This window comes from Artibeus jamaicensis, unplaced genomic scaffold (assembly GCF_021234435.1).
Source record: "Artibeus jamaicensis isolate MK-2021 breed Jamaican fruit bat unplaced genomic scaffold, CSHL_Jam_final contig_467, whole genome shotgun sequence".
NCBI lineage: Eukaryota > Metazoa > Chordata > Mammalia > Chiroptera > Phyllostomidae > Artibeus > Artibeus jamaicensis.
In genome coordinates this window covers 38,319-53,090 of record NW_026521845.1, presented here as the reverse complement: position 1 = coordinate 53,090, position 14,772 = coordinate 38,319, and the positions used below count along the sequence as shown (strand labels likewise).

General features: G+C 41.4%; 1 long non-coding RNA gene, 2 other non-coding genes and 1 pseudogene across 3 annotated transcripts; 3 read left to right on the top strand and 1 right to left on the bottom strand.

The window, feature by feature from the left end:
* The first annotated feature begins 686 nt into the window (after positions 1–686).
* Positions 687–1,773, top strand: LOC128627763 (uncharacterized). Its single transcript, XR_008392061.1, has 3 exons — positions 687–747; positions 1,387–1,486; positions 1,717–1,773. It is a non-coding gene; the product is annotated as an uncharacterized LOC128627763 (long non-coding RNA).
* Positions 1,774–1,849: 76 nt separating this feature from the next.
* On the top strand, positions 1,850–7,523 carry LOC119062830 (heterogeneous nuclear ribonucleoprotein A1-like 3; annotated as a pseudogene).
* Positions 3,472–3,662, top strand: LOC119062831 (U2 spliceosomal RNA). Its single transcript, XR_005085059.1, has one exon. It is a non-coding gene; the product is annotated as a U2 spliceosomal RNA (small nuclear RNA).
* Positions 7,524–8,771: 1,248 nt separating the features above from the next.
* Positions 8,772–8,912, bottom strand: LOC119062832 (U4 spliceosomal RNA). Its single transcript, XR_005085060.2, has one exon. It is a non-coding gene; the product is annotated as a U4 spliceosomal RNA (small nuclear RNA).
* Between the last annotated feature and the right edge of the window lie 5,860 nt (positions 8,913–14,772).

The window sequence follows — 14,772 nt, the reverse complement described above, 5'->3', positions numbered from 1 at the left end:
CCATCCTTCTCCCGAGCTCCAGTGCTCTGGGAAGGTCTGCTAATCCAATGAGCAAGTGCCCCCTTTTCAGCACAGCTCTGATTTTATCCACTGAAACCAGTGTGCCATAATCATGTCACCACACCTCACAGGGCCTCAAATAGTTCCTTTGTGATGCGGTGTGACAGAAGACAAACCACATAATGCTCTCGCAGGGACTACTGTGGGGACAATCCAGGCAGGTTTTGATTGGTATCTGGCTCTGCAGACAGGCCTTCTGGATGTTCTGTGGCAGTTTGTGTCAATTATTTTTTGTTCTGTCCGCCACGGAAACTCTCCTGCCTCACCCATCACGACCTGTGGCATTTTTGTTGTGAAAAGCAAGTGGAAAGCAATCTGTCAAGATACTGGAGGAATCTCTTCACTGATTTTTGTACTTGTTTTTGGTATTTTGCCATTAGAAATCTCTGGACGTAGAGGGGGTTCCCAGGCTCACTCAGATAGCTGGGATAGTTCTGCTTGGACTTTATTTCACTGACAATTTGTATGAAGTACCAAGTACAGGTAGGTCCTACTAGGGGCAGTTAGCATAACTCAGTGAATGAAGCAGACAATATCCCAGGGCTTCAGTTCTACTCAATGAATAAGTCATTCACAACAGATATCTTTTTTCAGGTCTTGTCCTTTATCCATTAGTTGTGATACAATTAAGATCTTCAGGGCACCTGAAGCCCAACTTGCTAATTACGACAATGGACAGTCATTAAGGTATGAGATAAAAAGTTGGGTGGTGATTGGGTCCTGAAGAAAGACCTCCTGTGTTGAGAGGACACTGGTAATGGCAAGGAAGTTCTGTCAGCAAGGAGATCTTATAGATCTGATTCCCAAGGGAGGCCTGAGCTCAGGTGGATCCTCTCCAAAGAGGACAGAATTAAGAGAATGATGGATGGGGTCTCTGCCCTCATACAATCAGAAGAAGGCTGGGCTGTGTTTTGCCCTATGGTCCCAAACGCTCCACACTCCACTCCCACTCAGCCTGCCCTTCCCCATAGTCAACTCTTCTCACCCAGCTCGCAACAGGAGATGTGGCTAGAGCCTGCTCATCAACCTACATATAATTTCAGTGTAGATGAGCCGGTGATGAATGGATGCGGTAGGCAGTGAATAGACCTTGAAAAGAAATGTCAATGGAAAGAAAAGACTCACAGGGTCTCCATGACAAACCTGCTGCATTGCCAGACTATCTCTTCCAAGGACAGCCACACAGGTGTCAAAATCAGCATTTCACTGTCTCCTGGTTGGTCATGGGCATGCACAGAGGCCCTCTCCAAAACAAGATTTACCTGGGATGGTGCGTTGAATTAGCATTCCAGACTTTGACTCTGATGCCCAACTGCTTCTCCCCAGGGCCATGGCTTCCACAGTGGGAACCTATACAGACCAGGTGCAATGGTTTGTCAAGCCCCTACATTTGTCCTTGCTCTGACTGAAGTAGGCCTTGGTGCAGGTCAGTGTCCCTACTTCAGAGCATCTGTGCCAGGCCCACCTTCTTTCTGTGGATCTGGAGTATCCAGACCCATAGGATGCAACACCAAAATGTGTGGGAACTGCAGCCTAGGAAAATGATCTGGAAAGTGGTTGTTCATGGGCAGGAGTTCCCTCAAAGGCACAGGCAACATTCCTGTCTCTGTAAAGGAAAGTGGAAATCAGATATGTATTTAAATCTGCTTCTTTCAGATGCTCCAGATCCACCTGCAGAACTCTGACATACTGCACAGACACAGGAACCATGTGCTCAAAGACTAGCACTTTTTTCAGCTACAGGGCTCACCCTGGCTAGTCCCAGCATCAAGTGGTACCAGAAGCCAGGATGCAGCATCTTTTCAAGGAGCATGTCCTCAGGGAGTTGTTAAATGAGTTCAATTACTGTACCTCCCTGGACAAGTGGAAGATGCATGAGGCCAAAGAGACCACACAATCCTATGGTGAGGTGAAAGATAGCCAAGACAGATCTCTATGCCCATGACTTTGAGATTATATCCCAATGCCGTGGAACAGACTCATTCTGTGGGCCTCCCCCCAGGGACTACCAATTCTTTTCCCTACAGTTTTCTACAAGTCCTAGTTAATAAGCGGTCTCATTGCACATGGTTTTTAAAGGTATTTTGTTTCTCTCTGCTGTACATTATGATTGATGTAAACTCGGTCTCCCTAAAAACTCATTGTTTAACGTTCTGTTGTGAGTTCATCTCAGAATCGGAAAGCTGCCAACAGGGCAGCAGAGCTCCGTATCCTCTTCTCCACCTGGCTGAAGCCCCGCTGCGGTTAGGACAGAAAAGAGGCTGCGCGGCAGGCAGCTGTGCCAGTTCCAGAAACGGTGCGCAGCCTGGGGGCCATGAAGATGGCTGTCTCCAGAGCAGAAGAGGGCGGCGTCCACAGGTGCGTTCCGGGCGGGCTGCTTAATTTCCCACTTCCAACGGGCTCTGCTCCTCCCTCTGCTGCTGGCAGCTGGGTGAAGGCAGAGTGCGACTTCCCCGATGCCGGGCTCCTGGCGGAGAGAAGCCTGGGACCAGATAGTGTGCGGTGCAGCTGTCCCAGGACCGCCTTAGGCGGCAAAAGTTCGAGCTCACGCCAGAGTCGCGCACGCTGTGGGTCCTGGGCCCGGCCGACCCAGACGCAGGCGCAGGCGCGCACGCAGAGGCCTTAAGAGGAGGGTGGTGTTGCTGGTGTTGGAGGGAAGTGAAAAGGCCCAGGGTGGAGGATCTGAACCTCCCACAGTCCACGGGGTGTTCCATTACCCAGCATCCTTGTGGGAGGAGTGGAAGGAGGCCTGCTTCCCCTGGACTTTCCTTGACGTGGGTAGAGGAGGAGAGGACCAAGGAGAAGAGGACTCTTGCTCTTTGTAATAACGGAAAGCTGACCATTCTTACCCGATGCGGTGCGTATTATCTTTTTTCACTAAGTGAAAAACTGCATTGCAAACACCGTAAAAGCTCAGAAGACAGTGGAGATGAACAGAGAAACTGGTTGCCTAGAAAAGCTGCTCAAATGCTGTATACAGTGTTTAGTTTCCTATGAGCGCAGGCTTTGAAAGTAAGTCTTAATGACGAGGTTTTAGAAATGTGACCATTTAAAAAATGTTAAGAATGGTAGGATTTACTACTTAAAACATTAATACGGATGACCTTTGGGAACCAGATTATAGAACAGTGTGGTTTAATATTTCATGCTTTCATTGCATAATAAAAATACTTTTCAAATTATGTCCTGAAATGGAAGCCTTCAGTGTATTGTGATTGGTACTTTTAAGGTAATACCTAAGGATATAGTCTACATACATTTGAATGAGTAGTTGTCTTTAATCTCATCTTTATTATTTTCAGGTGTCAAAGGTGGTAAGCATTTCAATGATATTAGCGTTGGGGAAATATTTCAGTATACTTTGGGTCAGATCAACTAATAAAGCAAGGCTTATTGAAAAAGTGACCCTTCATCGCTTCTTGTCCTTTTGGCTGAGATCAACTGTAGTATCTGTTATTATCAGCTTAATATCTGACACATCCTCTCTCCGAGGACATCATATTAAGTGGAGTTTTGGAGCTGGGAAATGGAATAGGAGCTTGCTCCATCCACTCCAAACATGGACCCGATAATGTGGTACTTCTGGAAAAGGTGCACCCCCTTGAGGGGGACAAAAAAGTGCCCTTTTAGTGTTACAACTTCAATTACCATACTTGATGTTTGAAATTGAGTGTGCTTGTGATGGAGCCATTACCTTTTAAGAAATGTACTTGGACAAAAAATGTACTTGAAAAATAACTAAATAAAATAAAAAAAAGAAATATACTTTATTCCTCCCCACACACACAAAAAAAGAATTGTACTTAGTACTAGGTTCTTTTTTTTTAAATATTTTATTTATTTATTTTTCGAGAGAGGGGAAGGGAAGGAGAAAGAGTGGGAGAGAAATATCAATGTATGGTTGCCTCTTATTCATCCCCTGCTGGGAACTGGCCTGCAACCCAGGCATGTGCCGTGACTGGGAATCAAACCTCGATACTCTGGTTCACGGGCCCGCGCTCAATCCACTGAGCTATGTCAGCCAGGGCAGGTTCTTGAAAATTTAGTAATAAAATGGTGCATTTTAATTTGATTGATAGTTTACATTTTATGGACTGCATTGTTCATTTAAACATGATTTTTCTAACATGAAACATGAAAGTATGAAAATAATTTTTAAAATACCAAATATTACATGATATTAATGGCAGATAGTTTTTGTTTACCATGCTTAGTCATTTTTGGAAGTCAAATATAAATTCTATAGAAGTTGCTTCTAGATTATTAGCATATTTTTACATCGGAAGTCTGTATTTTCCAGTCTTTGCTATTGTGTTTGCTATTTAGTCTTCCTATTGTTGCAGTTTAATTCTGTTTTTTGATTTATGAAATTTGAAACTCAAAGTAATGAAAAATAGGGTATTTCTTGGCAGTTACTGAGTTTTCTTAAACAACTGAGATTTGTTTTAAAACTGTTGCTAAAAATTTTCCCTGGTGTATTTAATATTATTACATTTGTCCATTTTCCGTGCTTTCTGTCATTGACAGTGTTATTGAAATGGGAGAGAGATGAGTGCAGAAAAAACTTTGGACCATATTTTGAAATTATGCTTTTTATTAGCTATGTTTTGTATTGTTTGCTTCTGGGTGGCAAAGGAGGTATGCAGTACCTGTATATTTATTAAATAAATGTGGTATAGCTTGAAATGTAAAAATAGGTGAGTTAGATAGATGTAATATATGATTTTTATTTATGTTGAAATACTGTTGATAAAAATACAGTAGTTGCTTGATAATAGGCCAAAAAGACAGAAAAAAAAAAGCCTTACAAATACTTTTTGGCTTGTATTAAAGCATTGTATCCTAATGTGCATTATCTAAATCATATATTGTACTTTTAGTAGAAGAAACATGTTGAGAAAAAAATTCTAGTTGGACTGTAATCTTTAAGCAAAAACATACTTGGGTGCTCTTATTTGCATATGAGAAAACAGGCTTAAAGAAATGAAGTGTTTCAGTCTACGGCCATACTACCCTGAACGCGCCTGATCTCATCTGATCTCGGAAGCTAAGCAGGGTCAGGCCTGGTTAGTACTTGGATGGGAGAAATGAAGTGTTTTACATAGTTGGTTACTAATTCAGTATTAGAATTCAGGTTTTGTTTTACCCTCAGTCTAGTGCTCTCTTTGTTTTGAGGAACTATGAATTGGAATATTCTTCAAATCATGCCTCTTACTGTCCTTTAGATTAGAGAGTGGCTTTCACACTTTTCTTCCTAATAGATTCTGCAAGGCATAGCTTAAGAATGAGTACTCTAGGGAATAGAAATCAATACATACAGTACCTGTGATTCAAAAATTTCATTATATCCCAGTGCTAATAAAATATTCATGTTAGGTAAAGAGTATGCACAATAGCTTTTTGAAGAAATCTTTATCCTACCATGGCTTTAGATTTACAGGAAGGTTGTGAATTCCCTTGTACCTCATACTCAGTCTCCTGTTATTTTACATCAGTGTGGGACATTTGTCACAATTAATTAACCAATAGTGACACATCATTAACTGAAGTCTATAGTATTCTCACATTTTCTTAGTTTTTGCCAAATGTCCATTTTCTGTCCCGGGATCCCATCCAGGGTACATTGAATTGTGAAATATTTGAATATTTTTTATTAAGTTCTACTGATGTTACAAGAGAACTCTGAATGCAGAGGACTTAAAATGTCTAAGTAATGAGAGGCTCAGAAAATACAGGATATTTGTTTTCTGCTAGTAGGTCTGTGTAATCATATGGGTGGAAAATAGAACCTAGTTAACCTCTTCAGAAGTAGGCATCATTGTGTAAACTGGAAGCAGAACTGTGTTTTAATGCCCCTGTTTCTCCTGATTGATTAACTGTGCCATGCTAGGCATGCCAGTCAATCTCATAAGCCTGGTTTTTCCCAGCCCTTTTATGCAAAGTTTGGACAACATGATTTTGTTCTCCCACCTTTGAGATGCAGACACTTGGATGTGGGCAGAACTTGGGAGTAGTCATGGAAGAGATTTGCACGTGTGGATCATAACATAGAGCCTGGGAAGTAAATAGCAGAAGAGATGAAGGGCAGCAGGCCAGAGTATTTCTGTCTTGAGTCTTCAATAACAAGCCTAGTGGATTTCTATAGGTTAGTTAGGAACTGGGATGCTCTTGATAAATGTTTGCAGTGGATAATATCATTAAATAATACATCCTTACTCTACAGGGCATACTCCCTTGGCACAATTGTATGGGCTGGTAAAAATGACCATTCAAATGGAAACTTCAAATGAGTCCTACTCAGTGAGAAAATTATAATCATTCTGTGACATTTGGAAGTATTGGCTAGATGGTTAGAAACTCTTCTTGTGGAGATGTGTTCATTAGATTACTCCTTTCTGCCCATGGATGCCGCCAAGTAACATCGTTGAAGTCCCCTCTCCTGTAGTCATCATGTCTAAGTAAGAGTCCCCCAAAGAGCCGGAAGAGCTATGGAAGCTATTTATTGGAGGTTTAAGCTTTGAAAGAACAGGTGAGAGTCTGAGGAGCCATTGTGAGCAATGGAGACCACTCACAGACTGTGTGGTGATAAAAGATCCAAACACCCAAGCACTCCAGAGGCTTTGGGTTTGTTAAATACGCCATTGTGGAGAGGGTGGATGCAGCCATGAATGCTGCCAAGCATTCATGCAGCCAAGGGATGCAGCCAAGGCCACACAAGGTGGGTGGAAGAGTTGTGGAACCAAAGAGGGCTGTCTCAATAGAAGATTCTCAAAGACTGGTGCCCACTTCACTGTGAGAAAGATTTTTTAGGTGGTATTAAAGAAGTCACTGAAGGATGTCACCTAAGAGATTATTTTGAACAGTGTTGGAAAGTTGAAGTGATTGAAATCATGACTGACCGAGGCAGTGGCAAAAAGAGAGGCTTTGCTTTTGTAACCTTTGATGACCATGACTCTGTAGACAACACTGTCATTCAGAAATAACATGGTGTAAGTGGCCACAACTGAGAAGTAAGGAAAGCCCTATTTAAGCAAGAGATGGCTAGTGCTTCATCCAGCCAAAGAAGTCAAAGTGGTTCTGGAAACTTTGGAGGTGGTCGTGGAGGAAACATCACTGGTTGAGGTGGCTTGGGTGGTAGTCATAGTGGTGGTGGATATGGTGGTGGATATGGTGGCAGTGGGGATGGCCATAATGTATTTGGAAATGATGGAAGCAATTTTGGAGGTGGCAGAAGCTACAATCATTTTGGCAGTTACAACAATCAATCTTCAAATTTTGGTCCCATGAAAGGAGGAAACTTTGGAGGCAGAAGCTTTGGCTCCTATGGTGGTGGAGGCCAATACTTTGACAAACCATGAAATCAAGGTGGCTCTTGTGGTTGCAGCAGTAGCTGTGGCAGTGGCAGAAAGTTTCAGTTATGGCCAGAAACAAAGCTTAGCAGGAGAGGAAATCCAGAGAAGTGACAGGGTAGGTAGAGGTCACAACAGATTCGTGAACTCAGCCAAGCGCAGTGGTGGCAGGGCCTAGTTGCTGCAGAGAATACATGTTTCAGACAATATTTATGTGAATGGGCAAAAAATGCCAGGACTGTATTTGTGACTAATTGTATAATGGGTTAGTTTAGTTTCTGTTCTGTGGAAAGTATAAAGAATTGCAACAAAGGGTTTTTAATGTAGCCTTCCTTCCCTTCCCTTCCATTCCCTGCCCTGCGCTGCCCTCTTTTCCTTTCTTTCTACCCATGCTGTTGATTGCTAAATGTAGTCTGATCATGATGGTGAATAAATGTGTCTTAAAAAAAAACTAAAAAACTCTTCATGTGGTTACAGTGTATAGGAAATTATAAAATAGTAAACTTACATTTCTTTAGTATACCGTAGTTTAAACTCTAGAGACATTAAAAATTAGTGCTTTACTTCATTATAAATTTCTCAAGTGCAGTTTGAACAGTGCTGCCTTTTTCTTTGGATTAGACAGCTTGTGATGCAGCACAAGCATGTCTTCTATGCTTTGGTGAATTCTCATACTCCTAAGTTAGGATCAGCTTCCAGTGTTTTATCCTTTGTGCTTTCACTGTTAGGAAATCTCTCTGAGAGTTTATTGTGAAGTTTTGTACTTCCTCTGGAACATTGTGATCCTTTCTTTTCAGTTACTTCCTTCATTTTCATACATAAACTCACTTTCACCAAGTTCCTCTGGCTGCTCCTCTGGAGTCTCAGACATTAGGTGATGGGGTATTTCTTCTCTAACTATTTTCATGTGATTTATATTTCACTTCCAGCATTACCAGTTATTGTTTCTTTCCTGCACTTTCATCTTTGTAGGCTAATTTTCTTTTCTGACTGTTTTTGTGGACTATCACATGGCTTTACTTACCATTGTTAGACAGGTAGGCAGCGCTAGTACATGCTTTGCTATCTAAGTGAACTGAGTGGCAAATGTGCAGTGAGTCATCATCAAACAGACTTTGAAGGATGTGAAGGGATTGGCCACTGGTAGTATGCTCAACTCTTATTCATATAGTGATTTCTGAACTGAAGAAATAGCAAAGTCGTTACTTTACGCAGTTACTCATAGTTAATGTACAGTGGTCCTGAGGTCTGAACTGTATTGTTGGGAAGCGTGTTATTTAACTAAATCATGGTTACTGGAATCATGCGCAATAAAACCATGGAAAGCAAAGATTGTCCAGATGTGGAAACTTTTTTCTTTAGTCTACATAGATACTGTCAAAACTTGCCAGTGCCAAGTATATTTCAAGTCATCATGGTGGGGTATTGGGAAAAGTTTTCAATTAGCAATAATTGCACCTCAGATAAACCTCATTGGCTATGATACTGCCAGTGTGCAAAGCCGGAAACTTCTACATAGCGATCGTTTGGGGTGTTGTTTGACACAAAACTTCAGAGAAGCATATTGAGGCATGTAGATTGGAACTAATAGAATGAACTTTTATATTCAAAAGCTTGTTTTAAAAGGAGTTGACTTTTTTAAAGAGCAAATGTATTTTTAAATATATTTTGTTGATTTTGCTATTACAGTTCTGTCATTTTTTTCTTCTCTCCTTTATTTTCCCTCCACACTTTACCCCCTTCTCTCCAGCATTCCACCATGTTTTTATAAGTTTTAAAATAAATTTTGAATATTAAGCCCTTATCAGGTGTATCAGCTTATAGTTGCTTCCATTCTGTGGGTTGTTTTTTATTTATTTTTGATGTTTTTCTTTGCTGTGCAGAAACTTTTTAGTTGGATGTATTCCCATTTGTTTATTTTTCCTTTTATATCCCTCACCCAGGGGTTTATTGATGAAAATATTACTGTGTGGGGTATCATAAATTTTCCTGAAGATGTTCTCCTCTAGGGCTTTTATGGTGTCACAACTTATGTTTAAGTCTTTTATCCATCTGGAGTTTATTTTGGGGTATGGTGTAGTTGTTGCTCTAGTTTCAATTTTTTTTTTGCCTCTGCATTCCCAGATCTCCCAATACCACTTATGAAAGAGGCTATTTTTACTTCACTTTGTCCTCCTACTCCCTGAATCTAATATAAATTGAACCTGGTAATGGCAATTGTAGCTTAGCCCTGTTGAAAAGCCTGATAGGTGCATTGTGGTATACAGGTGCCAAACCAACGAAAGAGTTCTCCCATGGGAAATCATGACTGCATTACAACTAAGCTGCTTTGTGACTTGCTCTTGTTAAAAGTTCCTCACCATGAGTTGAGGCAGCAACTGCTTACTACATATCTTTAAATAACTCCTTGAAGTCCATGCTTATTCTCCCAAGGACTGAAGTGTAACTAGACCAATTACTCTTACCATTTCCTTGCATTTACAACATTTTTTCCTAGTTAATCTGTAAGTAGTAATCAGTAAGATCCCTTCCATTGCTGTCTGTAAAAAGTAATTACCCAAAGCAAACCTAAGCATAATGAATGAAAACATTCTTTGATATATGCTGTAAGAAAGCCAATAAAAGCCTGCCAAGGCAAGGGTCAGCGTGCTATCCTCTGAGAGAGTGGCCGTACCATCCCTTTCCTCCACAGGACTCAGTAGTCCATGTGAATTTGTCTCATATATCATCCATAACGCCGTAGACACCGCGGGTCAGTGTCGGCATCAACTTCTGTTTCTGATATTTTATTGATGTTGTACAAAAATGCCTTTGATTTCTGAATATTGACCCTGTATCCCACTGTTTCTCCAAGTTCATTTATTAGGTTGACTACTTTTTTGGTGGAGTCTGCAGGATTTTCCATGTACACTATCATGTCATCTGCAAACAATGACAGTTTTCCTTCCACCTTTCCAATTTGGATGCCTTTTATTTCTTTTTCTTGTCTGGTTGCTGTGGCTAGGACTTCCAATACTATGTTGAATAGGAGTGGTGAAAGTGGGCATCCTTGTCTTGTTCCTGATCTTAGTGGGAAAGCTCTCAGTTTTTGTCCATTGATTACAATGTTGGCTGCAGGTCTCTTGTGGATGGACTTTATTATGTTAGGAATGCTCCCTCTATTTCCACTTTTCTAAGTGTTTTTATCATAAATGGGTGCTGTACCATGTCAAATGCTTTTCCCACATCTGATGATATGATAATGTGATTTTTGTCTTTCATTTTGTTTATGTGGTATATTATGTTTATTGATATGTGAATCTTGTATCATCCTTGCATTCTTGGGACCCCACTTGATCATGGTGTATAATCTTTTAGAGGTATTACTGGTTCGAATGCCAATATTTTGTTGAGGATTTGAGCATCTATGTTCATCAGACATATTGGCCTATAGTTTTCTTTCTTTGTTGTGACTCTAGCTGGTTTTGGGATTAGGATGATGCTGGCTTCATAGAAAGAGTTTGGGAGTCTTCCATGTTCTTGGATTTCTTTGGAATAGTCTGTGAAGGATGGGGGTTAGCTCTTACTTAAATGCTCTGTAAAATTCTCCTGTGAAACCATCCTGTCCAGTGTTTTGTTTGTCAGGAGTTGTTTGATTACTGCTTCAATTTGTCAGCTGTTATTGGTCTGTTCAGGCTTTCTGCTTCTTCATTCGATTTTGGAAGATTATATATTTTCTAGAAATCTGTCCACGTCACCTTGGTTTTCAAATTTCTTGTTACATAGCTCTTCATAGAAATTTCTTAAAATCCTTTGTATTTCTGCCGTGTCAGTTGTAATCTCCCTTTTTTAATTTCTTACTGTGTTTATTTCAGTCTTCTTTCTTTTTTTTTCTTGTTGTGTCTGCTTTAAGGCTTGTTGATTTTGTTCATCTTTTCAAAGAACCAGCTCCTGGATTTATTGATCCTTAGACTTTTGGTTTTAGTCTCTACATCCTTTCATTCTGCTCTGATCTTGGTTATTTCCTTCCTTCTACTTGCTCTGGGTTGTCTTTGTTGTCGTTCTTCAAGTTCTTGTAGGTGTAGGGTTAGGTTGTTTATTTGAAATGTTTCTGTTTTTTTGGTAGGCCTGTATCTCTATGAACTTCCCTCTCAGAACTGCTTTTTCTGTGTCCCATGAGTCGTTGACTGTTGTGAGTTCATTTTCATTTGTTTCTGGAAACATTTTGATTTTCTCCTTGATCTCATCCTTACCTCATTCACTGTTTAATAGCATGCTGTTCAGTCTCACTAAGTTTTAGTGTTTTTGAGTTTCTTTCTTGGGGTTGGTTTCTAGTCTCAGGCCCTTGTGGTCTGAGAAGATGCTTTGTGTCCTGTCAATGTGGTCTATCTTTGAAAATGTTCCATGTGCTTTTGAAACAATGTGTATTTTTCTGGTTTGAGATGAAAGACTCTCTATATATATCAGTTAAGTTCATTTGATCTAGGGTGTTTTTAATGCTACAATATTGTAGGTTATATTTGCTTTGGAGGATCTATCCATTTTTGACAGTGGTGTGTTAAAATCCCTTAGTATAACTGTGTTGCTGTCTGGATCTTTCTTGAATTTCTCCAAAATTTTCCTTATGTATTTGGGTGCTCCTATGTTGGGTACATATACGTTTATAATGTTTATGTCTTCTTAATGGACTATTTCCCTGAGTATTATGATGTATCATCCTGGGTATCTTCTCATAGCCTTTGTTTTGAGTCTATTATGTCGATATGAGTATTGCTACCCCAGCTTCTTTTTCCTGTCCATTTGATTGGAATATTTGTTTCCAGCCCTTCTCTTTCAGTCTGTGTAGATCTTTTGTTCTGAGGTGGGTCTCCTGTAGGCAGTATATATTTGAATCATGTTTTCTTACCTCTTTAGCTATTCTGTGTCTTTTTATTGGAGTATTCAATCCATTTACATTTAACATTATTGATAGGTAATTATTCAGTGCTATTTTACTCCCTTTGTACTTTAGTTCCTTTCTCAATCACTGTGTTTTTTTTCTTGTCTTAAAGCAGTCCCTTTAGTATAGCTCGCACTGCTGGTTTCATGGAGGTGTCTTCTTTTAGCCTTCTTTTGTCTGGGTAGCTCCTTATTTGGCCTTCCATTTTAATTGACAGCCTTGCTAGATAGAGTAGTGTCAGTTGTAGGCCTATTATCCTGTGATTTCTGTCTTTTGTTTTGCTCCTGTGATGTGTTACATTTATTGATCTGCCAATACTGTACCATCCTTACAAACCTGGAATGAACCCATTTCATCATAGTGTATGGCTTTTAAATGTGTTGCTGGATGCAGTTTGACAGTTTTTGTGGGTTTTTTCTTCAGAGTTTAGCACATAAGTTCATCAGCAATATTGGCCTGTAGTTTTCTTTCTTCATTGTGTCTTTTTCTGGTTTTGGGTTTAGGGTTATGCTCACTTCATAAAAGGATTTTGGGAGTCTACTGTCTTCTTAAATTTTATTCAAATAGTCTGTAAAAGATAGGGGTTAACTCTTCCTTAAATGGTGCAGGATAATCACTGATCTGCATGTAATTGCATCTTCTTAAGGGGCATACCTGAACGTGAGGCTAAGTGGGACACTGTGGTTTTAAACTACCATATGGTCCATGGACCTGTTCCCATTGGTGTTTCATGCTACGCACCACTTGTCCTTGTAAGTCTTTGGAAAAGATGTTATTGATTTATTTTTGTAGAGAGGGGAACGGAATGTGAAAGCAGAGAGAGAGAAACATCAATGTGTGGTGCCCTCTCACCCATCCTGTACTGGGGACCTGGCCCACAATTGAGGCATGTGACTGAGGCTTGGAATGGATTCAGAGAGCCTTTGGTTGTCAGGAGAACACTCAATCCACTGAGTTACACCCACTACACTCTTCTTGTAATTCTTCTCCCTGTATTTTTCAGAGGCAGATTCACGGTTGCCAGGATCATCCTCATTGTGCAGATTGGGAGCCTGGGGAGGCCCTGGAAACACAAAGGCTTCCTGGGGACACAAAAGTGATATGGAAAAGCACGTCTGAAGTCAGCTTACTCCCCTATCAAAGGACCTGATAGTTTCCCAGGAAGCTGTAGAGAGGACTGAGTTCTGTGTAAGTGTAGGAATAGGGAGATGACATGAGCAGAGTGAGGACTCAAGAGCTCAGAGGGAACTTGGGAAGCTGTGATTGGAGAAAGGGGATCAGGTCATTGAAGGTTGAAGCGGTGACCTCACTTCCTTTGTGACAGAGCCCCAAGAGAATTTAGAACTCTGGTAACTAGGCATGCACATTCTAGAGAAAACTGCCTGTCCAGGTCACTTGAGTGGACACAGTCCACAGACTAGGATGTCTCTGTGCTGTTTCCCGCTCTTTGAAGGCTCTAGGCTAAAGAAAGCCCAGAGTGGGTTCTCTTTCTTTAGAGGCAGGCAGAGGAGCCCTCATCATCAACACCTCCCACCACCTGGCAAGATACACCCCCAGGTAAGTGTGGCGACCCCAGGCAAGTCATCCAGCCGGATCCCCCCTGAGATCTAATTTGGGCAGCATCACAGCACTTATCCCTCTTTCTGCACATATATGTATGTGTTGAGGGTGGTGAGGGAACGAGGGTGAGGGAATGGTGCTCATCCTGGGTCCAAGATGGTTGTTAGGTGCTAGAACCCTGAAGGGACTGTCATGTTCATAGCCCAGGCTGTGGCAGGCAGCAGGGGAAGGTGAGTGCTGGGGGCCAGGCTCCTAAGCTACTGGGCCCTCAAGGCATCATTTTATTTCTTCCCAGACTGCAGGTGTTTTCATGTGTTTCTGTGTGCCTGCCAGATGTGGGCAGCAGAAGTTGTGGTGGTATAATCTCCCCCAGTGGTAATGCCCACACAGGTGTGTGACAGTGCCTGCCACTTTACTGGGCTTGGCCTTTGCAGAAGCCCATACAGGACCATGGAGAACTGGCTGATGGGTTCACATATGCCATCAATGGCCACGGCGGACCCGTGCACCAGGCCAGAACCACCGTCCAGTGCTGGCCTGAGGTGAGAGCTGCCCCACACCCAGGGCCCCAGGATGACTGGGGTGGGGTCCCCACTTGACTGAACTCTGAGGCTTTGTGGTTTTCCCCTGCCCACTTCAAAATGACTTTGTACTTCCAATACTACTGCCAGGGTCTGCTAGGGGAGAAATCCCTTCTTCACCTTTGTTAGACTGCTAGAGCAAACAAAACATGCTTCCTGTTCCATTGTACTTGTATCCATGGTTTAACTGCCTTTACCATGTGTCTTGTACAGTAGTCTGCTGTGGTGTCCTTCAACATCTTCAGGTCTAGTCATCATCACAGGCTCAGGGCGGTGTGTTTTACACAACAAAGCGACCAACATG